Raw genomic sequence first — 25,951 nt, 5'->3', positions numbered from 1 at the left:
ACATTCATGGTGTGGATAATACAGGTCTGAGCAGATTTGCTCTGACCCACCTTCTTCTTAGCCAGGTTCCTGATTCTGGGTATGATAAAGCTTGGGAGAAAAATCCTTCTGTATCTAAGAATTCTCTGACCCCCTAAATCAAGTGATACTGCCAAGTTACAATCAAGTTACAATGTCCAGGAAAGAAATATTAAAAAAGAAGGTGTCGGGGCATCTACCTTGCTTCCATATTAGGTACCTGATGTTACCGCTGCTTTACTGGAAACAGGTTCAGAGAAGCTGCCTGCACCCACACTGTCCGTATTCAGTTCAGTTCAGTCACTCAGTCATGTCCGCATGCGACCCCATGGACCGCAGCACGCCAGGCCTCCTGTCCATCACCAACTCCCGGAGTTTACTCAAACTCATGTCCATTGAGCCCGTGATGCCATCCAGCCATCTCATCCTCTGTCATACTCTTCTCCTCCCGCTTTCAATCTTTCCCAGCATCAGGGTCCTTTCAAATGAGTCAGTTATTCATATCAGGTGGCCAAAGTATTGGAGTTTCAGCTCCAGCATCAGTCCTTCCAATGAATATTCAGGACTAATTTCCTTTAGGATGGACTGGTTGGCTTTCCTTGCAGTCCAAGGGACTCTCAAGAGTCTTCTCCAGCACCACAGTTCAAAAGCATCAATTCTTCAGCACTCAGCTTTCTTTCTAGTCCAACTCTCACATCCATACATGACTACTGGAAAAACCATAGCCTTGACTAGACGGACTTCTGTTGGCAGAGTAATGTCTATATTAGCTTAGAAAGAAGGGGCCACCTTCCTGAGGGCTTCCAAATCTCAACTGAGTGTATCTGATTGGGAGAATGGCCACAGGAGAAACCTGGCCTCAAGGAGTTTTGAAAATGCAGTGAGTATTGAAAATCCACCTCCCGAACTGAAAAAGCACAAAATAGAGATCAAGGCAATCCTTGGAGGAGACACTGTAGGGAATGCGTTATATGAATTGGTTTTGGCTTCTTTTCCTGGCCAATAACTGGAGAGGGAGATGGCACCCCACTCCAGTACTATTGCCTGGAAAATCTCATGGAAGGAGGAGCCTGCTAGGCTGCAGTCCATGGGGTCGCGAAGAGTCGGACACGACTGAGCAACTTCCCTTTCACTTTTCACTTTCATGCATTGGAGAAGGAAATGGCAACCCGCTCCAGTGCTCTTGCCTGGAGAATCCCAGGGACGGGGGAGACTGGTGGGCTGCCATCTATGGGGTCGCACTGAGTCGGACACAACTGAAGTGACTTAGCAGCAGCAGCAGCATGGCCAATAACAGGGGCATAGCCCCATGGGCTTAAACCAGCCCTGGTTTATTTCTTCAGTTGACAGTTTGGTCATTTCTTCAAGTACTGTTGAGCCTTGAAACACATGGTTTGAACTACAAGCCCACTTACATGTATATGTATATTTTTTCCCCAAAAAATGCTTCCCTGGATTTCTCTAGTGGTCCAATGGCTAAGAATCTGCCTTCCAATGCAGAGAGTGCAGGTTCGATCTTTGGCTGGAGAGCTAAGATCCCACATGCAGAGGAGCAACCAATCCCGCACATTGCAACTACTGAACCCATGCACTCTGGAGCCTGTTTGCCACAACTAAGACTTGACACAGCCAAAGATTTTTAAATATATATACACATGGGTAAATTGGGGGGATATTTGTGACAATTTGAAAAAACTTGCAGACAAACCCTATAGCCTGAAAATATTGAGAAAATTAAGAAAAAGTTATGTATGTGAATGATATTTAACATAAAATTAATAATGTGTTCGTTTTCTTACTGTTTCATAACTTTGTTTTCAAAAAATTACATTATATGGTTTGCCTCTCTCATAATTGTGAAACTGAGGGTTAAATCCATTTCATCTGCCCTCCCTAATCAAGGTGGTTTTAAGACTTGCGTGTCCTCGTATCGGCACCATAATCTAAGCAATAAGATGTTTTCCTGGGGTGGTTTTGTAGTGATTTGGAGCCGGTTGCGTCTGGTTGGAGCTGAACTGGTTAAGACTGGATAGGACCGCCCACCCTTCAACTGGGCATGTGCGAGTGACCTTTGCAGGCGCCCCACCTGTAGGCTGGTTACGCCTGCGCAGAACCACCCGTTACTTCACCTTTCTCAAATCATTATCCTTGCATCCCTGGGGCGTCCCACTTCTCAGCCCACAGTGCTGCTTGATTCCTCCCGCACTCCCTCACCTTCGGAGGAGAGGATTTGTTCTCCCATCTCATGGGTTCACAGCCTTGTGAATAAACCCCCTCTGCTGCAAACCTTGGCGTCTGGGCGTTTTTGGCTTGCTGTGCATCGGGCAAGTGGAACCTGGTTCTATAACAATTGAAGAAACTGCGTATCTTCACAGCTAAGTGTTTTTTGTTTAATGTAACATGTTTCTAGTATGATATTATGAGTATGGCTATAATACTGCATTGCCTTAAAAATCTTATAATGATTCATTCATTAGTATATACGCTAGGCTACCATGAAGCTAATCGTATGAATTATACTAGGCTTTCATAATGCATGTTACCATTTCATCATTATCAATGCATGAATCATTACATCTGTAAATACAAGTTTTTCACGTTATTTTTTTCATTTTTGATGCCTTATGTTAGTAATATACGTAACATTGACTATCTTTTGTATCACAAGACAGTATTGATGTAGGTACTGACTATCCTTCTTGTGACGAGGTGACAAATCACAGTATCAATAAATAGAATACAGTTCTCATAAATATATTTTCTTATGATTTTCTTAAAACATTTTCTCTAGTTTTATTGTAAGAATATAATACATGTAATATATAAAGTATGTGTTAAGTGTTTTATCAGTAAGATTGCTGGTCAACAATGTAAGTATATAATACATGTAATATATAAAGTATGTGTTAACTGTTTTATCAGTAAGATTGCTGGTCAACAGACTACCACTAGTTTAGTTTTAAGGGAGTCAATTGACTGTGGGGGGTAGGGGGTTGGGTGAACTAATCCTCACATTGTTCAAGGAAAAACTATGTATGAGTAGGTGCTGGGGTAGATAGGAAGAATACCCTAGCAAAATCGGATATTCTTAGGGGAAATGGGTGCTGGGTAGTCAGCCGACAGATCCCTAGTACTGTAGCGCATACCACTGTTGGATACCTATGTTCTGATTTTTCAGTCTTATATGTTGGCTGTCTCTACCTCTGTAGGCATCTGCGATTGTTTTCCTGGAACAAATTCTTAATGTTGAGTTGCTGGGTCAAAGTAGACGAATGTTTGATTTGGTCTTGATAAGCTTTCTGGAAGAAAGTTTGTTTCCTACCAGGCCGTGCCTCGTAACGCCGGGAGCTGCACGTGTTCACACATGACGTGCAGCTGTGTTTTAAGTTTTGCTGATTTGATAGGTAAAGGCCCATGCTTCTCAGATAACACTTCACAGTGGTGCACTAGGGTGTGTGAGACCACGGGAAAAAATTGTCACATCTTTGTGCAGCTGCAGTTCTTTTAGATTTACAGAAGCTGTTTTATATTTCTTGATACTTGACACAAAATGAAAAATCCATACAAATTTTACTGATAAAACATGAATCTTCAAAGAAATTTCCTGTTTATAATGGGATGTCCCTATCATCTCCTCCTTCCCAAGAGTCTCCCTAATTCCAGAAATTCACTTTCCTCTGCATTTAGTGACCTTGGTAGAAATCTTGAAATAATTGTCCTTCACTGGGATTCTCTGATTATAGTCATTGATTAAATCTGTGAAGATGCAGATAATGCTGACCCTGAGTATAAAAGTCATATTCAGAGGCAAGAAATAGAAGAAGGAGCAAATAGAAAGAAGATGCTAAAACCTGACATCTGAGGACAAAGAAATTACTCCAGAGGTTTAACGCTAGAACCATGGCCTACCATTTCTAGAGATAGATAGAATCCAAGGCTCCTGCTTTTTTGCCACAGGAAATCCCAGCCTGCAATTGCCAGCAGATGGCAGGGAGATGAAGCCTGCCTACTGCATGTCCCACCACCATAGGGAAACCCTTGTTAAAACAAGCCACAGTCTCTTTATGATTGTTGAATGGTATTTGGTTAAAATGGTATAAATTGTCTTATTCATTGGAATCATGTGGTATTTGGAATACAGTGATATTCAATGAAAACTCCAGTGGTCAATGGGGAAAAGGTAGTATCCAGTTAAACTCATTTAAGAATACCAAGTGTCATTGTGAAGGCATCGTTCATGGGTATTGTGTGCTTCAATTATCCTAATGACTAAACAACTGTTTTCTGGTTTATTCTGAATGTAGGGGTCCCAAAACAATTCAATTTTATTTGATGCAATGTAGCTAAATTAAGTCTGTGTCCTTATAGCTCTTAAAGACAAAATACAAAAAGACATTCAAGCCAAGTGATTTTCATCTGAATGAATACTTAACACATCAGGGTTAGCAAGATAGTAACCGATAGAGCTTGACTACATATTACTGAGTGAAGAGCACCCTTTCAGGTATGTTCATGCAGGAATATGTCTCTAATAACATGTAATAGCATGGTGCTTATGTCTGGGATATGATTAATTTTCTCCCCAGTAAACCTGGATTCAGTAGTCTATATGGACGTTCTCTTTGCCTCTGGATCCACTTTTTACCCTGCCCATAGACAGTAGATCTTTATGAACAGCACTAAACAGAGGCCCTTGACCTCTGGCCTGTGATTGTTTGTGAGAGGCCCTGGAAGGGATGGAAGGGTAGAAGACATTGAAGCAAAGGTATTTGTTCCCCAGATCTCTCCGTTGGGTGTAGGTTGGCAGTGACTCATCTTAGGCCCTCTCCCCAGCTTCCTCCAGCAGTTCGAGTTCCTGAAACCACTCATTACTCTTGCTCCTTTGAGCCCTGTTCTGCATTGCTTCAAGTCCAGAGCTGCTTCCCAAAGCTTCAGTGGTATCCTTTAACCCTGGGCTCTGTAAACAGTCTTTCCATTAGTCAGGTGCCTTATGTTCCTTGCTGGGAGGTCACAAATGCAGCTCTTGTAGATTCTGTCAAGCAGCTTGAAATGTAATTCCATGAAACGCACAGGAAAAGCACTCGATTCCCCCAACCCACCCTCCAAATAGAAATGAGCACTTGACCAACCAAGAATTTATTTGGGTTCTTGAAAATGTTTTTTTCTTTCAGGGATGACTCGTTATAAAATGAGTCATCCTGTTCATGACTTGATGTCCTTTCCAGTTGTACCCCAAGAGATTGATAATTAGCACTGATAACACAAACTTAATCTCTGAGGCCAATGGTATTGCTTTTATTGGAGGAGGTGGGAGGGGAAAAGGGAGTGCCTGATAATAAGGGGAAAACAATCTGACATTCAAGAATAAGTCTTAACACACATTCTGTAAAGAACAATTAGTGTCACTACGCTACACTCTTAACTCTGGTGCAATAAAACAGCAAATCCTTGACTGTCCTTCTGATGTCTAGCAACTGAAAAATTTTACTAGAAAAAATGAAAAATCCAAAGTTGCTTGAAATTTTTACAACTAAATACATTCCTTGCCTTTCTTGTAATCAGTCTCAAGAAGCAAAGTAAAATGCTTTCAGATCCTTCTCATATGAGAACTTACAGAGCTACTATGAGAACATGTAGATGGTCAGGGCATTAGATATTGGACATAGTGAAAGTTAGTCATGGAGAATTTTAGGTAGTCAATCTGCCAGTCAGAGAAGTGGAGTCACTATGAATACCATGAGATAAGAGCGAAGACGAGCTAGAGACACCGAGAAGGGGTAGCAGGAGAAACTGTAACCTCCCAGGTTCTCCTGTGCTTGTTCAGCACCATTTATCTAACATGACTTCTGGGAGTAATGGCCACTGTTTTCTTTCTTCTAGATCTCAGGCAAGTTCCTTGGTTGACTATCACTTAGAAGCATTCAGAAAAGGGGATTCTAGGCCATGTGTTTCCCAAATTAGCCAAATCAATAAAGCATAATCCAGCCCAGTTCATTCCTGTTCAACTATACATTGCTCATCAAACAAATTTAACTTCTAAATAAAGACAGTAGAGAAAATAGCAAAACCATGGTTCTGCCTAACATGGTTAACATGGTACAATTATTTGAAAGTGTTCAACCTCTCCTCCAGAAAGGACATATGCAAAATCTCCTACACTACTTTATCTGCCTTTTGGTGGTATTCATTCCTCTTCTAACTGAGTCACTCCCACTCTGATAGCCTGTAACTTAAATATTGAGATGTGAGGTTAATTGCTATGAATATATCTTATGTTCAATAGTACAAAAACTAGTTAAATATGTCTGTCATTTATATGAATACATTTATATTAAAGCAACAGATTTATCACTATTTTATTCCTCATTTCTGCAACTGGCCATGTGATTATAACTGGTATTTCTAACTTTATCCACTATTTATTCCCTATTCATATAATTTTTCTTAGCTGGTCATAGTTCCTTGATGGGTTCAGTTCAGTTCATTTCACTCGCTCAGTTGTGTCCGACTCTTTGCGACCCTATGAATCGTAGCACGCCAGGCCTCCCTGTCCATCACCAACTCCCGGAGTTTACCCAAACTCATGTGCATCGAGTCTGTGATACCATCCAGCCATCTCATCCTCTGTCGTCCCTTTCTCCTCCTGCCCCCAATCCCTCCCAGCATTAGGGTCTTTTCCAATGAGTCAACTCTTCACATGACGTGGCCAAAGTATTGGAGTTTCAGCTTCAGCATCAGTCCTTCCAATGAACACCCAGGACTGATCTCCTTTTGGATGGACTGGTTGGATCTCCTTGCAGTCCAAGGGACTCTCAAGAGTCTTCTCCTTGATGGGTAGGAGTCTCTAAACTTTATGCATGAAGGGTTTGAACATTTTATACTGTCCTGATGTAGCTTTTCATTAATTTTTATCACAGGTTATATAAATACTAATACACATCTCAGGGGAACTCTGGTTCTTTCTTCTTTACCTTATTATTTTGTATTGGGGTATAGCCAATTAACAAACAATGCTGTGATAGTTTCAAGTGAACAGTGAAAGGATTCAGCCATAGGAATACATGTCTCCATTCTCCCCCAAATACCCCTCCCATCCAGGCTGCCACATAACATTGAGCAAAGTTCCTTTTGCTATACAGTAGGTCCTTGTTGGTTATCCACTTTAAATATAGTAGTATGTACATGTCTGTCCTAAACTCTGCAACTATCCCATCCCCCCATCCCTCCCCCTAGCAACCATAAGTTCATTCTTGAAGTCTGTGAGTCTGTTTCTGTTTTTTAAGTTCATTTGTATCTTTTCTTTTTAGAGTCCATATATAAAGGGTGTCATATGATATTTCTTCTCTGTCTGATTTCACTCAGTATGACACTCTCTAGATCCATCCATGTTCATGAAAACTGCACTATTTCAGGCAAAGGGCTGAGCAATATTACATGGTATTAATATACATGTACCACATCTTCTTTATCCATTCCTCTGTCAATAGACGTTTAGGACATTTGCTTCCACGTCTTGGCTGCTGTAAACAGAGCCGCAGTGAACACTGGGGTGCTTGTATCCTTCGGGCCATGTTTTTCTCCAGATAGATGCTTAGTAATGGGGATATGCATATATGCTTATGCAGGGTCATATGGTAGCTCTGTTTTTAGTCTTTTAAGGAATCTCTATACTGTTTTCCATCGTGGCTGTACCAATTTACATCCCCACCAACAGTGTAGGAGGGTTCCCTTCTCTCCATATCCTCTCCAACATTTATTGTTTGTGGATTTTTTGATGATAGCCATTCTGGCTAGTGTGAGATTATATCTCATTATAGTTTTGATTTGCATTTCTCTAATAATTAGCAATATTAACATTTTTCCATGTGCCTGTTGGACATCTGTATGTCTTCTTTGAAGAAATGTCTGCTTAGGTCTTTGGCCCATTTTTGTTTTTTACTGGGTTGTTTGTTTTAATGCCGTTGTCATGAGCAGTTTGTAAATTTTGGAGACTAATCCCTTGTTGGTCACATCATTTGCAAATATTCTTTCCCAATTCGTGGGTTGTTTTTTCATTTTGCTTATTGTTTCCTTTGCTGTACAAAAGCTTTTGAGTTTAAGTAGGTCCCATTTGTTTCCTTTTGCCTTTATTTCCATTATTCTGAGAGATAGATATTAAAAAAAAAAAACAGTACTACAATTTAAGTCAGAGAGTATATTGCTTATATTTTTCCTCTAGGAGTTTTATAGTATCTCTGATCTCACATTTAGGTCTTTAGTCCATTTTGAGCATATTTTTGTGTGTAGAGTTAAGGAATGATCTCATTTAATTTCTTTACATGTGGCTGTCTAGTTTTCCCAGCACCATTTGTTGAAGAGACTGTCTTTTCAACATTGTATGCTGCTGCTGCTGCTGAATCACTTCAGTCATGTCTGACTCTGTGCGACCCCAAACATGGCAGCCCACCAGGCTCCTCCATCCCTGGGATTCTCCAGGCAAGAATACTGGAGTGGGTTGCCATTTCCTTCTCCATCCAACATTGTATAGTCTTGTATCTTTCATCACAGATTAATTGACCATAAGTGCATGGGTTTATTTCTTGATTTTCTGTCCTATTCCATTGATCTATATTTCTGTTTTTGTGCCAGGACCATATTGTTTTGATGAATGTACCTTTGTAGTATAGTCTGAAGTCAAGGAGCCTGATTCCTCCAGCTCTGTTTTACTTTCTCAAGATTGCTTTGGCTATTTGGGGTCTTTTGTGCCTCCATACAAATTTTGAGGCTTTTTTTCTGTTCTAGTTCTGTGAAAAATGCCATTGGTAATTTGATAGGGTTTGCATCAAATCTGTAAATTGCCTTGGGTGGTATAGTCATTTTGACAATACTGATTCTTCTAATCCACGAACATGGTGTATCTATCCATCTGTTTGTGTCATCTTCAATTTCTTTCAGCAGCATCTTGTAGTTTTTGGAGTCCAGGTTGTCTCCTTAGACACAAACCTAGATTTAGTCCTATTTATTTTTATTCTTTTTGATGTGATGATAAATGGAATTGCTTCTTGAGTTGTTCTTTCTGGTCTTTCGGTTGGTATTTAGGAATACAACAGATTTCTGTGTATTAATTTTGTAGCCTGCAACTTTACCAAATTTATTGAGTTCTAGTAAGGCAATGGCACCCCACCTCAGTACTTTTGCCTGGAGAATCCCATGGACAGAGGAGCCTGGTGGGCTGCAGTCCATGGGGTCGCTAGAGTCGGACATGACTGAGCGACTTCCCTTTCACTTTTCACTTTCATGCATTGGAGAAGGAAATGGCAACCCACTCCAGTGTTCTTGCCTGGAGAATCCCAGGGACAGGGAAGCCTGGTGGGCTGCACAGAGTCGAACACGACTGAAGCGACTTAGCAGCAGCAGCAGCAGCAGTTTTCTGGTAGCATCTTTGTATCTTGTATGTATAGTATCATGTCATCTGCAGACAGAGTTTAATTCCTTTTCCAATATGGGTTCCCTTTGCTTCATTTCCTTCTCAGATTGCTGTAGCTAGGATTTCCAAAACTATGTTGAATAAAAGTGGTGAGGGTGGACATCCTTGTCTTGTTTCTGATCTTAGAGGAAATACTTTCAGCTTTTCACCAATTAGTATGTTGTTAGTTGTAGGTTTGTCATTGTAAGTATTATGTTGAAGTATGTCCCCTCTGCTTATTTAACTTGTATGCAGAGTACATCATGAGAAACACTGGTCTGGAAGAAACACAAGCTGGAATCAAGATTGCTGGGAGAAATATCAATAACCTCAGATATGCAGATGACACCACCCTTATGGCAGAAAGTGAAGAGGAACTAAAAAGCCTCTTGATGAAAGTGAAAGTGGAGAGTGAAAATGTTGGCTTAAAGCTCAATATTCAGAAAACGAAGATCATGGCATCCGGTCCCATCACTTCATGGGAAATAGATGGGGAAACAGTGGAAACAGTGTCAGACTTTATTTTTCTGGGCTCTAAAATCACTGCAGATGGTGACTGCAGCCATGAAATTAAAAGATGCTTACTCCTTGGAAGGAAAGTTATGACCAACCTAGATAGCATATTCAAAAGCAGAGACATTACTTTGCCAACAAAGGTCCGTCTAGTCAAGGCTATGGTTTTTCCTGTGGTCATGTATGGATGTGAGAGCTGGACTGTGAAGAAGGCTGAGCGCAGAAGAATTGATGCTTTTGAACTGTGGTGTTGGAGAAGACTCTTGAGAGTCCCTTGGACTGCAAGGAGATCCGACCAGTCCATTCTGAAGGAGATCAGCCCTGGGATTTCTTTGGAGGGAACGATGCTGAAGCTGAAACTCCAGTACTTTGGCCACCTCATGTGAAGAGTTGGCTCATTGGAAAAGAGTGTGATGCTGGGAGGGATTGGGGGCGGGAGGAGAAGGGGACAACAGAGGATGAGATGGCTGGATGGCATCACTGACTTGATGGACGTGGGTCTGGGTGAACTCCAGGAGTTGGTGATGGACAGGGAAGCCTGGCGTGCTGCGATTCATGGGGTCACAAAGAGTCAGACATGACTGAGCAACTGAACTGAACTGATATCCCCTCTGTGCCCACTTTCTGGAAAGTTTTTAATCATAAATAGTTGCTGAATTTTGTCAAAAACTTTTTCTGCATTTATTGAGATGATCATGTGATTTTTATTCTTCAGTTTGTTGACGTGGTGTATTACATTGATTTGTGGGTATTGAAGAATTCTTGCATCCCTGGGATGACTTCCACTTGATCATGTTGTTTAATGTTTTTAATGTTGTGTTGGATTTGGATTGCTAGTATTTTGTTGAGGATTTTTCCATCTATGTTTGACCTGTAATTTTCTTTTCTTCTTCTTCTTTTTTTATGACACCTTTGCTTAGTTTGGTATCAGGGTGATGGTGGACTCATAGAATGAGTTTGGACATTTTCCTTCTTCAACTTTTGGGAACAGTTTCAGAAGGATATGTATGAACTCTTCTCTAATTGTTAGAATTTGCCTGTGAAGCCATAAGGTCCTGGACTTTTCTTTGTTGGGAGATTTTTTTTTTTTTAATCACAGTTTCAATTTTAGTGCTTGTAATTGGTCTGTTCATATTTTCTATTTCTTCCTGGTTCAGTCTTGGGAGGCTGTATCTTTTTAAGAATATGTCTGTTTCTTCCAGGTTGTCCATTTTATTGGCACACAATTGCACATAGTAGTCTCTCATCTTTTGTATTTCTGTGGAGTCAGTTGTAACATCTTTTCATTTCTAATTTCATTGGTTTGAGCACTTGCCCTTCTTTTCTTGGTGAGCCTGGCTAAAGGTTTATCAATTTTATTTTTTCAAAGAACCGGCTTTTAGTTTTCTTAATCTTCACAATTGTTTTCTTTGCCTCTAGTTCATTTATTTCTGCTGTGATCTACTACTAACTTTAGGTTTTTCTTCTTCTTTCTCTAGTAATTTTATGTGTAAGTTAGGTTGTTTGTTTGAGATTTTCTTATTTTCTTGAGGCAAGATTGCATTGCTATAAACTTCCTCATAGAACTGCTTTTGCTGCATCTCATAGGTTTGGAATTTTGTGCTTTCATCTTCATTTGTTTGTAGGTATATTTTTTAAATTTCTTCTTTGATTTCTTCAGTGATCTATGGGTTATTTAGCACCATACTGTTTAGCTACCATGTGTTTGTGTTTTTTTTTATAGCCTTTTTCATGTAGTTTATTTCTAAAATCATGATGTTGTGATCAGAAAAGATGCTTGATATGATTTCAGTTTTCTTAAATTTGCCAAGGCTTGTCTTATGGCTCAGCATGTGGTGAATCCTGGAGATTGTTCTGTGTGCAGTTGAGAAGAATGTGTAGTGTGCTGGTTTTGGATTGAATGGTCTATAAATATCAATTAAGTCCAACTTGTCTAAGGTGTCATTTAAGACCTGTGTTTCCTTATTAATTTCCTATCTGGATGATCTGCCCTTTGATGAAAGTAGGGTATTAAAGTCCCCCACTATTATTGTGTTACTGTCAATTTCTTCCTTTATGGTTGTTAGTATTTACCTTACATAATGAAGTGCTAGAGTAGCTCTAATTCTAGATATATTTTTCCCTGCTGCTGCTGCCAAGTCATGTCAGTCGTGTCTGACTCTGTGCAACCCCATAGACGGCAGCCCACCAGGCTCCCCCGTCCCTGGGATTCTCCAGGCAAGAACTCTGGAGTGGGTTGCTATTTCCTTCTCCAGTAAAGGAAAGTGAAAAGTGAAAGTGAGACCCATTGTGAAATAGCAACTTAACTTCCCTTGGTAATCAAGTCTCAGTGTAGTAACCTCATTTTTGCTTGTTAGCTCAGTTGTTTGAAGAGCACAAAGTGGCCAAGTGGTAGCTTCAAATTCCAGCTTAATGGATTTGTTAGATCCCAAGTGGAAGCATTCTGTCTTAAACTAAGAATGAGTTTAGCCTAAAGATAAAGGAATGGGAAGCAAAATTTCACTAAAGGGCAATATGGATAATTGTGAAAGTCCTCAGACCCATGACATTCCTTAATTACCAGACATGAAAATCTTGACTATGGGAAAAACAACTTATATTGGTCTCTGATTTGGGGGTATATACTGGAGGATAGTACCCCAACTTTGTAGTGTTGCTAGCCAGATGGATCCATAACTGAATCTTTAGTTCTGTCAGGTCAACTGCTTCAGTATGATGGGAAATATGGTAATACCAGTAAAATCTGAACATGGGACCATTGTTGCACTTAATTTGCTACAAAATGAATTCCTTGATCAGAAGCAGAGCTCTGTAGAGTAATGAATAAGGCACTCTGCAATTCCATAGATAGTGATTTTGGCAGAAGCACTCTGGGCAAAGAAGAAATCTGTATCCAGTGTAAGCATTTATTCCAAGGAGAACAAAGCACTGCTATTCTATAATGGAAGCCATCCAGAGTAATCAGGTGGCTGGCTGGTTCCCTTGGGGAATGGTACCATATTTGGCAGTTGGGGCTGCTGCTTGTTGGTAGATTGGGAGTTCAGCATAGGCTGTGTTCAAATCAGCCTTGAAGAGTGGAATTCCCTGTGGCTGAGCCCATGAATAATAATGCCAATAATCAAGATTTAATCAGGGAACTGGAGCCACTTTGACTGTTATTGGATTATTGTTGTTGTTGTTCAGTTACTAAGACATGTCCAACTCTTTGAGACACCATGAACTGTAGCCTACCAGGCTCCTGTGTCCATGGGGTTCTCCAGGCAAGAATACTGGAGTAGGTTGCCAGTTCCTTTTCCAGGGGATCTTCCCAGACCAGGGATCGAACCTGTATTCCCTACGTGGCAGGCAGATTCTTTACCACTGAGCCACCAGGGAAGCCCATGACTGTTATTGGATATCTTATATCAATACAACTGCAGCAAATACTAGACAAGTTACATCCTGAAGGGAATGTTGGAGGAACCAAGTTAGGCACCAACCAGTCCTCCTGAAACACAGGGGCAGGGTGGCAAAGTCCAGGCTTCAAGGGAAATCTAAGTGATCCTATAAGAAGCTGCAAAAGGGAAATTTTTGATAGTTCTGTGGGAAGCTGTGGCCTCTCTACTCCTGCCTCTGTGTATCCTCAGCCCAAAGTCTGGTTTTGAATGTAGGAGTTAGGTCTAGTAGTTGGAAAGAAGATCTGGATAAACAATAGAGAAGAAAGATGACAAGCAGTATTCCCTGGGCACTTCTGAATCTGTTCTCCACATTCAGTAAGTTTCCTACATATGAACGAGTTCCATTCCAAGAGCATGTCTGTGAGTCCAGTTTGTTTGTAAGCTAAACAAAGTTAGCCTAGGTGCCCAGCTAAGACAATCCGCTATGTATAGTACTGAACTGTAATAGGTTTATAATACTTTTCAAACAAATAACACATAAAGCAAAAAAAAAAAAAACTTTTAAAATTTATTTTTTAATTGGAGGAAAATTGTTTTACAATGAGGTATTGTGTCCCATACAACAACACAAATCAGCCATAATTATGCATATATCGCCTTCCTCCTGCCCCCAATCCCATCCCATTAGGTCATCACAGGGCGCCAGGCTACGCTCCTGTGTTATATAGCAACTTCTCACCGTGGTTTCACACGTGGTAGTGTGTATATGTGATGCTACTTTCTGTTTGTCCCACTCTTTCTCCTCCCACGTTCCACAAGTCCATTCTCTATATCTGAATCTTCATTCCTTCCATGAAATAGGCTCTTCAGTACTAGTTTTCTAGCTTCCATATATATGTGTTAATATACGATGTATGTTTTTCTCTTTTTGACTTACTTCACTCTGTGTAACAGGCTCTAGGTTCATCAACCTCACTACAACTGACTCAAATTCATTCTTTTTTTTAATTGCTGAGTAATATTCAATTCCAGGTTCCTATGCAGTGTTGTTCTTTACAGTATCGAACTTTACTTCCATCACCAGTGACATCCACAGCTGAGCGTTGTTTTTGCTTTGGCTCCATCTCTTCATTCTTGCTGGTGTTATTTCTCCACTCTTCTCCAGTAGCATATTGGGCACCTACCAACCTAGGGAGTTGATCTTTCAGTGTCATATCTTTTTTCCTTTTCATACTGTTCATGGGGTTCTCAAGGCAAGAATACTGAAGTGGTTTGCCAGTGCATTATCCAGTGCTGTAAAGGACAATATTTATTTAATTGTTCAATATTTCTTTAAGTGAACAAATAAGCAGTTTTTCTCCAATTAAAAAATAAATTTTAAAAGTTTAGAGTCCAAAATGGCACTATGTGCCACTATCGTGGCACTTTTAGCCACCATACTGTGGCTAAATGACAAGGAAGGGAAAAGCCCATGAAAATAGAACAAAGGAAGGTCAAAGGAAGGTCCGAGGACCAGAGTGAAGACTTCAGGTAGAACAAACAGCACTCCTGGCTAAGCCCAATTTGCATAGGGCAAGCCCGGGTAGAGGAAAAAACATATAAAAGGAGGAGCCAAAGCGCTTTCTCCCTCTCTTTCTCTCCCACGTGCATGCACTCTTTCTCTCTCTCTTCCCCCCTCCCCCCCTCCCCCCTCCGCCCCTCCCCCCCTCCCCCACGCACTCCTCCACTCTCTTCTCTTCGAGTCTTTGGGTTGGCATGCCCTCACGCTTCAAGGATTGATTCTCCTGCTATCTTCTAAATAAAATAAAGCTGTAACACTGAAAAAAAAAAGTTTTCTTTTTTTCTTTTATTATGTACTGTTTGTGTGAAAAGTACTATAAACCTATTACAGTTCAGTTCAGATGCTGTAAAGAAAAATATTGCATAGGAAACTGGAATGCTAGGTTCATGAATCAAGGTACATTGGAAGTGGTCAAACGGGAGATGGCAAGAGTGAATGTCGACATTCTAGGAATCAGCGAACTAAGATGGACTGGAATGTGTAAATTTAACTCAGATGACCATTATATCTACCACTGTGAGCAAGAATGCCTTAGAAGAAATGGAGTAGCCCTCATAGTCAACAAAAGAGTCTGAAATTCAGTACTAGGATGCAATCTCAAAAACAACAGAATGATCTCTGTTCCTTTCCAAGGCAAACCATGCAGTATCACAGTAATCCAAGTCTATGCCCAGACCAGTAACGCTGAAGAAGCTGAACTTGAACAGTGCTGTGAAGACCTACAAGACCCTTTAGAACTAATACCCAAAAAAGATGTCCTTTTCATTATAGGGGACTGGAATGCAAAAGTGGGAAGTCAAGAAACACCTGGAGTAACAGGCACATTTGGCCTTGGTATACAGAATAGTGAAAGAAAGTGAAGTCATTCAGTCGTGTCCAACTCTTAGCGACCCCATGGACTACAGCCCACCAGGCCCTCCGTCCATGGGATTTTCCAGGCAAGAGTACTGGAGTGGGGTGCCATTGCCTTCTCCATTAACAGCGGCTAGGCATATGAAGCAGGACTAATAGAGTTTTGCCAAGAGAACGCACTGGTCATAGCAAATACCCTCTTCCGACAGCACAAGAGAAGACTCTACACATGGACATCACCAGATGGCCAACACCGAATCAGACTGATTATATTTTTTTCAGCCAAAGATGGAGAAACTCTATACACTCAGCAAAAACAAGACCAGGAGCTAACTGGGGCTCAGATCATGAACTTCTTACTGCCAAATTCAGACTTAAATTGAAGAAGTGGGGGAAACCACTAGACTATTCAGGTATAACCTAAATCAAATCCCTTATGATTATACAGTGGAAGTGCGATATAGATTTAAGGGACTAGATCTGATAGACAGAGTGCCTGATGAACTATGGATGGAGGTTCGTGACATTGTACAGGAGACAAAGAGCAAGACCATCTCCAAGAAAAAGAAATGCAAAAAAGCAAAATGGCTGTCTGAGGAGGCCTTACAAATAGCTTGAAAAGAAGAGAAGTGAAAACAAAGGAGAAAAGGAAAGATATACCCATTTGAATGCAGAGTTTCAAAGAATAGCAAGAAGAGATAAGAAAGCCTTCCTCAGTGATCAATGCAAAGAAATAAAGGAAAATAAAAGAATGGGAAAGACTAGAGATCTCTTCAAGAAAATGAGAGATACCAAGGGAACATTTCATGCAAAGATGGACTCGATAAAGGACAGAAATGGTATGGACCTAACAGAAGCAAAAGATATTAAGAAGAGGTGGCAAGAATACACAGAACAACTGTACAAAAAAGATCTTCATGACCCAGATAATCACAATGATATGATCACTCACCTAGAGCCAGACATCCTGGAATGTGAAGTCAAGTGGGCCTTAGGAAGCATCACTATGAACAAAGCTAGTGGAGGTGATGGAATTCCAGTTGAGCTATTTCAAATCCTAAAAGATGATGCTGTGAAAGTGCTGCACTCAATATGCCAGCAAATTTGGAAAACTCAGCAGCAGCCATGGGACTGGAAAAGGTTAGTTTTCATTCCAATCCCATCACTTCATGGCAAATAGATGGAGAAACAATGGAAACAGTGACAGACTTTATTTTCTTGGGCTCCAAAATCACTGTAGATGTTGATTGCAGCCATAAAATTAAAAGACATTTGCTCCTTGGAAGAAAAGCTATGACCAACCTAGATAGCATAGTAAAAAGCAGAGACATTCCTTTGCCAACAAGGTCTGTCTAGTCAAAGATATGGTTTTAGTCATGTATGAGTGTGAGAGTTGGACCATAAAGAAGGCTGAACACTGAAGAATTGATGCTTTTGAGCTGTGGTGTTGGAGAAGACTCTTGAGAGTCCCTTGGACTGCAAGGAGATCCAGCCAGTCAATCCTAAAGGAAATCCATCTTGAATATTCATTGGAAGGACTGATGCTGAAGCTGAAACTCCAATACTTTGGCCACCTGATGTGAAGAACTGACTCATTGGAAAAGACCCTGATTTGGGGAACGATTGAAGGCAGAAGAAGGGGATGACAGAGGATGAGATGGTTGGATGGCATCACTGACTCGATGGACATGCATTTGAGCAAGCTCCAGGAGTTGGTGATGGACAGGGAAGCTTGGCGTGCTGCAGTCCATGGGGTCACAAAGAGTAGGACACGACTGAGAACTGAACCGAATGTTCCATTGTATATATGTACCACATCTTTATCCATTCTTCTGTCAACAGATATCTTAAACACAAAAATAAAGCATTTTAATCTTATAGTACAGTACTTTGGAAAATACGGTAGTACAGTAGAATAGTTGGCATACAGGAACTGGCATTGAATGAAAAGGCAGAAAGAGTTACTGACTAGGGGAGGTGGGAGATTGTAGAACTTAGGGATTGTCAGCAATAAAAGACAGAGGTCGGGTTGCAGTTTCACTCATGCTGATGATAGCATCTTTGAAAGTTCACAACTTGAAGTTTCTTCAAGTAATATAGAAGACTTACTGTCTTTGATTGTGAGACCTTCTTCAAGTAATGTCTGTTGTTTGACTTTTACTTTCCAAATCTTGCGCTAGGTCTTGTTTTGCAAATTTTACTCCAGGGAGACAAAGGGAATGGCATTCTGGGAATTGTAGTTCCATTTAACCAAATTGATATGGCACAGTCCACCACAGTCCCAGAGGAAAAGACTAATCATTCTTTGTTCATTAATTCAAGCAAGAACATCATTGTGCCAGTGACACTCTAGGTATTCATTTTGCAGGGCTTAAAACAGCCTTAATGAACTTGAATAGTGGGATATATAAGTGAATTTCAAACACCTAAATCCATAATTATAAACATGATAGTATAATAATGGAAAATGAGCCCATGAGAGAAAATGACAGAGGAAGAAAATGTAAATTCTCAGAAAATGCTTTGCTAAAGAATTATATCTAACCTGAGACCCGGAAAAAAGTTCAAGACAATGTTTCAGAAAACAGAGAAAGATATTTCACAATGTCTTGAGAGGAGTTGAGGACACTTGTTACAGCCTGCTCCTCACCTGCCATTTTATCTAGAATCCCAGAGTTTTAATTTAACCCTCCACTAAAACTTGTGATGTCAGGGTTACCACCCAGGCCCTAATCCAAGCCTGAATCTAAACCAAGTCCAGTGGTTAAGTCACAGTCCTCGTCTCACTTGATCACTCAGCATTACTTGCGCAGCGGATCACGTCCACTTTGAAACGTTTTATTCACCTGGCTTCCATTGTCTGTCTGTCTACTAGGATGTGCCGTGCTCCATGATAGCAGGGCTTTGGCCTGTTCACTGCCGTATCTCTAGTGGCATGGACGACGTAAGTGGAGAGTAGACACTAAGTAAGTACTTATTGAATGAATTATACTCTTTTTTTTTATTTTTTTACATTCTCTCCCATTGTATGTTATTATAAGACACTGAGTACAGTTCCCTGTGTTATATAATAGGTCCTTGTTGGTCATCTATTTTATATATTGGAGTGTGTATATTTTAATCTCAAACTCCTGGTTTATCCCTCTTGCCACCTCCCCTTATGTAACCATAAGTTTGTTTTCTGTGTTTGTGAATGTATTTCTGTTTTGTACATAGGTTCATTTGTACCATTTTTTTGATCCACATGTAAGTGATAACATGATATTTGTCTTTCTCTGTCTGGCTTGTCTTAGTATGGTAATGGCTAATATAATATGTTGTTGCAAATAGCATTATTTCATTCTTTTTATGGCTGAGTAATATTCCTTTGTATATAGGTACCACATTTTCTTTATCCTTTCATTTGTCGATGAGATGAACACTTAAGTTACTTCCATATCTTGGCTATTGTAAATAATGCTCCTATGAACATTAGGGTCCATATGTCTTTTTGGATTATGTTTTTCTCTGGATCATATAACAGTTCTATTTTTAGCTTTTTAAGGAACCTCTGTACTGTTCTCCATAGTGACTATACCAATTTACATTCCCAGCAACAGTATAGCAATTCCCACACCCTCTCCAGCATTTATTATTTATAGATTTTTTTGATGTTGGCCATTCTGACTGGTGTGAGGTGACACCTCATGGTAGTTTTGATTTGCATTTCTCTAATAATTAGTGACATTGAGCATCTTTTCATGTGTCTTTTGGTTATGTGCATGTGTTCTTCAGAGAAATGTCTATTTAGATCTTCTGCCTATTGTTGATTGGGTTGTTTGCTTTTTTGATATTGAGGTATTTGTATATTTTATTTTACTTTTTGTTGAAATATAGTTGGTTTACAGTGTTATTGTCAGATATACAGAAAAGTGATTCAGTTATATATATATATATATATAAATGTAAATAGATACTTTTTACATTCTCTTCCATTTCAGGTTACTATAAGATGTTGAGTGTAATTACTTGTACTATACAGTAGGTCTTTGTTGATTATTTATCTTATATATAGTAGTATGTATATTTTTATCTCAAACTCCTAATTTATTCCTCTCTTTCCTCTCCACATCCTCTCCAGTATTTATTTGTAGTTTTTTGCTGTTGGCTATTCTGACTGCTGTGAGGTGATATCTCATTGTAGTTTTGATTTGCATTTCTCTAATAATTAACAGTGCTCAGCATCTTTTCATGTGGCTTTTGGCCATCTGTGTATGTCTTCTTTGGCTAAATGTCCATTTATGTCTTCTGTCCATTTTTTTTTTATATTAAGCTAAGCTGTTTGTATATTTTGGAGAGTAATCACGTGTCAGTCACATCATTTACAAATATTCTCTTTGATTCTGTAGGTTGTCTTTTTGTTTATGGTTCCTTTGCTGTGTGAAACATTTTATTTTAAATTTTAATTAGGTCCTATTTATTTATTTTTGTTTTTATTTCCATTATTCTAGGAGGTAACTGAAAAAGATGTTGCTGGCAATTTATTTCAAAGAGTGTTTTGCCTGTTTCCTTTAAGAGTTTTACAGTATCCAGTCTTATATTTAGATCTGAATTCCATTTTGAGTTTAATTTTGTGTATGGTGCCAAGGAGTGTTCCAATTTCATTTTTTTTTTTTGTTTTTACAAGTAGCTGTTCAGTTATCTCAGCACTATTTATTGAAGAGACTGCCTTTTCTCCATTGTATATTATTGCTCCTTTTGTCATAGCTTAATTGAACACGTGTGCAGGCTTATTTCTGGGCTTTCTGTTCCATTGATCTGTATTTATGTTTTTGTGCCAGTACCATACCACTTTGATGACTGTAGCTTTGTAGTATAATCTGAAGTCAGGGAGCCTGATTCCTCCAGCTCCATTTTTCTTTCTCAGATTGCTTTGGATATTTCAGGGTCATTTGTGTTTCTATACAAATTAAAATTTTTTTTTGTTCTAGTTCTGTGAAAAATGCCACTGTTAACTCGACAGAGATTGCATTGAATTTATAGATTTCCTTGGGTAGTATAGTCATTTTGACAGTAGTCTTCCAATCTAAGAATATGGCATATCTTGCCATTTGTTTCATATCAGATTTCTTTCATCAGTGGCATAGTTGTTGGAGTACAGGTCTTTTGCCTCCTTAGTAGGTATATTCCTAGGTATTTTACTCTCTGTTTTTTAATACTCTGGCTAGGTTTGTCATAGTTTTTCTTCCAAGGAGCAAACATCTTTTAATTTCATGGCTGCAGTCACTATCTGCAGTGATTTTGGAGTCCCAAAAAATAAAGTTTGTCACTGTTTCCATTGTCTCCCCATCTATTTGCCATGAAGTGATGGGACCAGATGCCATGATCTTAAGTTTTATGAATGTTGAGTTTTAAGCCAACTTTTTCATTCTCCTCTTTCATTTTCATCAAGAGGCTCTTTAGTTCTTCTTCGCTTTCTGCCATAAGAGTGGTGTCATCTGCATATCTGAGGTTATTGCTATTTCTCTTGGCAATCTTGATTTCAGCTTGTTAGTCATCTAGCTCGGCATTTCACATAATATACTCTGCATGTAAGTTAAATAAGCAGGGTGACAGTATACAGCCTTGGGGTGGACATACTCCTTTCCCTATTTAGAACCAGTCCGTTGTTCCATGTCTCATTGTGACAGTTGCTTCTTGACCTACATATAGGTTTCTCAGGAGGCAGGTAAGGTGGTCTGATATTCCTCTCCCTTGAAGAATTTTCCACAGTTTGTTATGATCCATACAAAGACTTTAATGTAGTCAATGAGGCAGAAGTCAGTGTTTTTCTGGAATTCCCTTGCTTTTTCTATGATCCAATGGGTGTTGGCAATTTGATCTCTAGTACGTCTGCCTTTTCTAAATCCAGCTTGTACGTCTGGAAGTTCTTGGTTCACGTATTGTTGAATGAAGCCTCACTTGAAGGATTTTGAGCATTATCTTGCTAGCATGTGAAATGAGTGCAATTGTGCAATAGTTTAAAATTCTTTGCATTGCCCTTCTTTGGGATTGAAATGAAAACTGACCTTTTCCAGTCCTATGGCCACTATTGAGTTTTCCAAATTTGCTGGCATAATGAATGCAGCATTTTCACCCCATCATCTTTTAGGATTTGAAATAGCTTAGCTGGAATTCCATCACCTCCACTAGCTTTTCTCATATTAATGCTTTCTAAGGCCCACTTGACTTCACACTACAGGATGTCTGGTTCTAGGTGGGTGGCCATACCATCATGGTTTTCCAAGTCATTAGACATTTTTGTACAGTTCTTCTGTGTATTCTTGCCCCTCTTCTTAATAGCTTCTGCTTCTGTTAGGACCTTGACATTTATGTCCTTTATTCTGCTCATCTTTTCATAAAATGTTCCCTTGGTACCTTTAATTTTCTGGACGAGATCTCTGGTCTTTCCCATTCTATTGTTTTCCTCTATTTCTTTACGTTGTTCACTTAAGACTTTCTCTCTCCATGCTCTTCTTTGGAACTCTGTATTCAGATGGGTGCATATTCCTTTTGTCCTTTGCCTTTTGCTTAATTTCTTTCCTCAGCTATTTGTAAGGCCTCCTCAGATGACCATTTTGCCTTTTTACATTTCTCTTTCTTGGGAATAGTTTTGATCACTGCCTCCCATACAATGTTATGAACCTCTATCCATAGTTCTTCATGCACTCTGTCTATCCCTTGAATAGGATCAAGATCTAATCCCTTGAATCCGTTTGTCATTTCCATTATACAATCGTAAGGGATTTGATTTAGATCATACTCTGAATGGTCTAGTGGTTTTCCCTACTTTCTTCAATTTAAGTCCGAATTTTGCAGTAAGGAGTTCATGATCTGAGCCACAGTCAGATCAAAAACCCAGTCTTGTTTTTGCTGATTGTATAGAGCTTCTCCATCTTTGGCTGCAAAGAATATAATCAATCTGATTTCCGTATCAACCATGTGGTGATGTCCATGTGTAGGGTTGTCTCTTATGTTGTTGGAAGAGGGTGTTTGCTATTCCCAGTGCATTCTCTTGGTAAAACTGTCATAGCCATTGTCCTGCTTCATTTTGTACTCTGAGGCCAAACTTGCCTGTTACTCCAGTTATCTCTTGATTTCCTACTTTTGCATTCCAGTCTCCTATGATGAAAAGGACTTTTTTTTTTTTTTTTTGGTGTTAGTTCTATAAGGTCCTTTAGGTTGGTTTAGTGTATAGTATGCAAGAGATTTGAGTATTAATTTTGCAGCCTGCAACTTTATCAAATTCATTAATGAGCTCTACCAGCTTTCTGGTGGCATCTTCAGGATTTTCTATGTATAGTATCATGTTACCTGCCAACAGTGACAGTTTTACTCCTTTTTCAATTTGGATTCATTTATTTTTTCTTCTCTTATTGCTGTAGCGATGACTTCCAAAACTGTGTTGAATAAACGTGGTGAGAATGGACATTCTTGTCTTGTTCCTGATCTTAAGAGGATATGCTTTCACCACTGAATATGATGTTAGCCGTGGGTTTGTCATATATGGCCTTTATTACATTGAAGTAGGCTCTCTCCATGCCCACTTTCTGGAGTTTTTATCATAAATGGATGATGAATTTTATCAAAAGTTTTTTCTGCGTCTGTTGAGATGATCATTTCATTTTTATTCAATTTGTTAATGTGGCATATCACACTGATTTGTAGATATTGAAATATCCTTACAGCCCTAAGATAAATCCCCCTTGATCATGGCATGTGATCCTTTTAATGTATTGTTGGGTTTGGTTTCCTAGTAATGTGGAAGATTTTAGAGGAAGTTTTGGTGGAGTCTTGAGGTCAAAGATCAGACTGGAGTGGGTTCAAGAAACACTGGAAGAAGAATTAATGGTAGCAACTTTAACTGTATTGAGGAACATTGCTTTAGAGGAGACATAAAATGGACATAGCTAAAGGGAGATATGGGGTGCAAAGGAGATTTTTTTTTTTAAACTTTACAATATTGTATTGGTTTTGCTATATATCAACATTTTTTTAAGAAATTTATATCTTGATGGGAAGGGTCTGATAAAGAAATGAAACCTGAATTTTCTGAATGGAGAGAGATAATCACTGGAGTGATGTCTTTGAGGACAGGAGAGGAATGGGATTCTATGTGTAAGTGAATTGGTGGGCTTTGAACAGGAGCAGGGATAGTTCATGTAATACCAAGAGGGAAGGATGTTGGTGCAGATGCAGGTACATGAGTAGTTGTGGAAAAAGGCTATGAATGGCTCCTGTGACTTGTCTCCAATGCTGGTGTCTTTTCTACCCCACCTGTAAATGCTGGAGTGCCCCAGGGCTCAGTCATTGACTTGCTTCTCCTACACTCGTTTGCTAAGATGATCTTATTAAGTCCAATGACTTCAAATATGCTGCTCATTTCCAGATATTTTTATCCTCTCCTAACTTCTCAAACCACAGATTCATACCCAACTTCTTACCTGGTATCTATGCTTAGATGGCAAACAGGCATTTTAGGCTTTATGTATCTACAAGTGAGCAGTTGACTTCTCATCTCCCTTCCCAAATCAGCTGCTCACCCTTCACCATGTATGCATGACACCATGCACTTGCTTAAACACCGTTTAAACCAAAATGTTGACATCAGTCCTAATGATTCTGTTTTTCTCATCATTCCACATTCACACTGTAAATAAGGCTAGCAGTGACTTCAAAATATATCCAAGATCTCAGTACTTTCTTACACATCCTGTGACATCATCCCAGCTACCATTGTTTCTCATCTGGGTTATACAATCATGCTTTTATGATCTCTCTGGTCTCTCTGCATTTACTTTTATCTCTTTAGTAAAACTTCCACCAATAAGCCAGAATGACTCTTCAGAATGCCACTGTGCTGCTCAAATCTCTTCAATGGATTTTTGAAAAAATAAAATCTAAAGTTCTTTCCATTATCCACAAGGTCCTAGGTGATCTGGTTCAAGATTAGCTTTCTCTCTCATCATCTGCTCACCTTTCCCTTAGCTCACTGTACTCTATAAACAGATCCACCTGCCAAACAAAGCACATCCCACCCCAGGATTCTGCACTTGCTCTTCTTGCTGCCTGCCATGCATTGCCCTGATATTCACATGGCTCCCTCCCTCGCTTCTTCAGGTCTGTGTTCAGATATTCTCCCGAGGGGCCTTCCGTGGCTACTATGTCTAAAGTAACACTTTCTCTATCTCCTTCCTCTGCTCTGATTTTCTTTGCTGTATTTATCACTTCCTGAAATTTTCATATATATTCATCTGTCTCCCTGTTCTTGCCAATAAAAAGATAGGCTCCACCAGAACTGAGAGTTGTGGTGTTTTACCACCACATACCTACAGCACCCATGCACATAGGTCAGTACTCAATACATGCATTGAATGAATGGGAGCTGTTACAATTTGAAAACAGAAATGAAGTGATATGATCAGAATTGGATGAAGGCAAAAATAGGAGGAGGCATCGCAGCTGGGGGCCGGGCTCTTACAATAATCTCGGTGAGATAAGGTTGACTTGGTGTATGGTAGAAGCAATAGGGCTATTAAAAACAGACTGATTTAAGTCTTCTCCCACTCGAAGTTGTACACCCCAATTTTGTTCAAGCTTCACTTCTCTGACCCATTTACAAATTTGGTCTCCTGGCAAAATACTTGTCAAATGTCTTGGCACATAATGAGAGAATGCTAAAACTGGAAGTAGGCACAGATATCATTAAATTTGATGCCTTCCTCCTACAGATGAGAAAACTGAGCTCCAGAGAGAGAGAGATTCCACTTAGAGTCTCTTGTTGGTGAAAGGAGCCAAGACTCAACCTGCTTTGCCTTATTCTCCTGTGCTCTTTCAACTCCCTATGCATTGTATTATAGAACTATAAGGGAAAAAATGCATGTACTTTTTAACATCTTAAGGACTTTGAAACTGCTGTTTTAAAAATAACTTGCTATGTGATCACAAGTTCAAGTTTGGCTTTTTGCACAACTTTAATTGTATTTTGGGCTGTGCTGAGAAGTCCCAAGAGAGTGTATCAGGTTTTCACTGGAGTCTTTCTATTCAGTGGCTTCAGACAGTGGGGCAGCAAGCAAAGGCATCATTCCAAGGTTGATTCCCTATTTGCTTCATGGTCCTCCTGGATAGCTACTTAATGTCATCTTTAAGGCAGGATCTCAAAAAGCA

General features: G+C 39.6%; 1 long non-coding RNA gene across 1 annotated transcript; it reads left to right on the top strand.

The window, feature by feature from the left end:
• The first annotated feature begins 2,945 nt into the window (after positions 1-2,945).
• On the top strand, positions 2,946-25,732 carry LOC123334038. The gene is made up of 3 exons (XR_006551781.2): positions 2,946-3,422; positions 18,642-18,732; positions 25,516-25,732. It is a non-coding gene; the product is annotated as an uncharacterized LOC123334038 (long non-coding RNA).
• Positions 25,733-25,951: the final 219 nt, after the last annotated feature.

Source organism: Bubalus bubalis, chromosome 6, assembly GCF_019923935.1.
Source record: "Bubalus bubalis isolate 160015118507 breed Murrah chromosome 6, NDDB_SH_1, whole genome shotgun sequence".
Lineage (NCBI taxonomy): Eukaryota > Metazoa > Chordata > Mammalia > Artiodactyla > Bovidae > Bubalus > Bubalus bubalis.
Note: the sequence above shows the minus strand (reverse complement) of the source record. Positions and strands in the feature narration are given on the sequence as shown.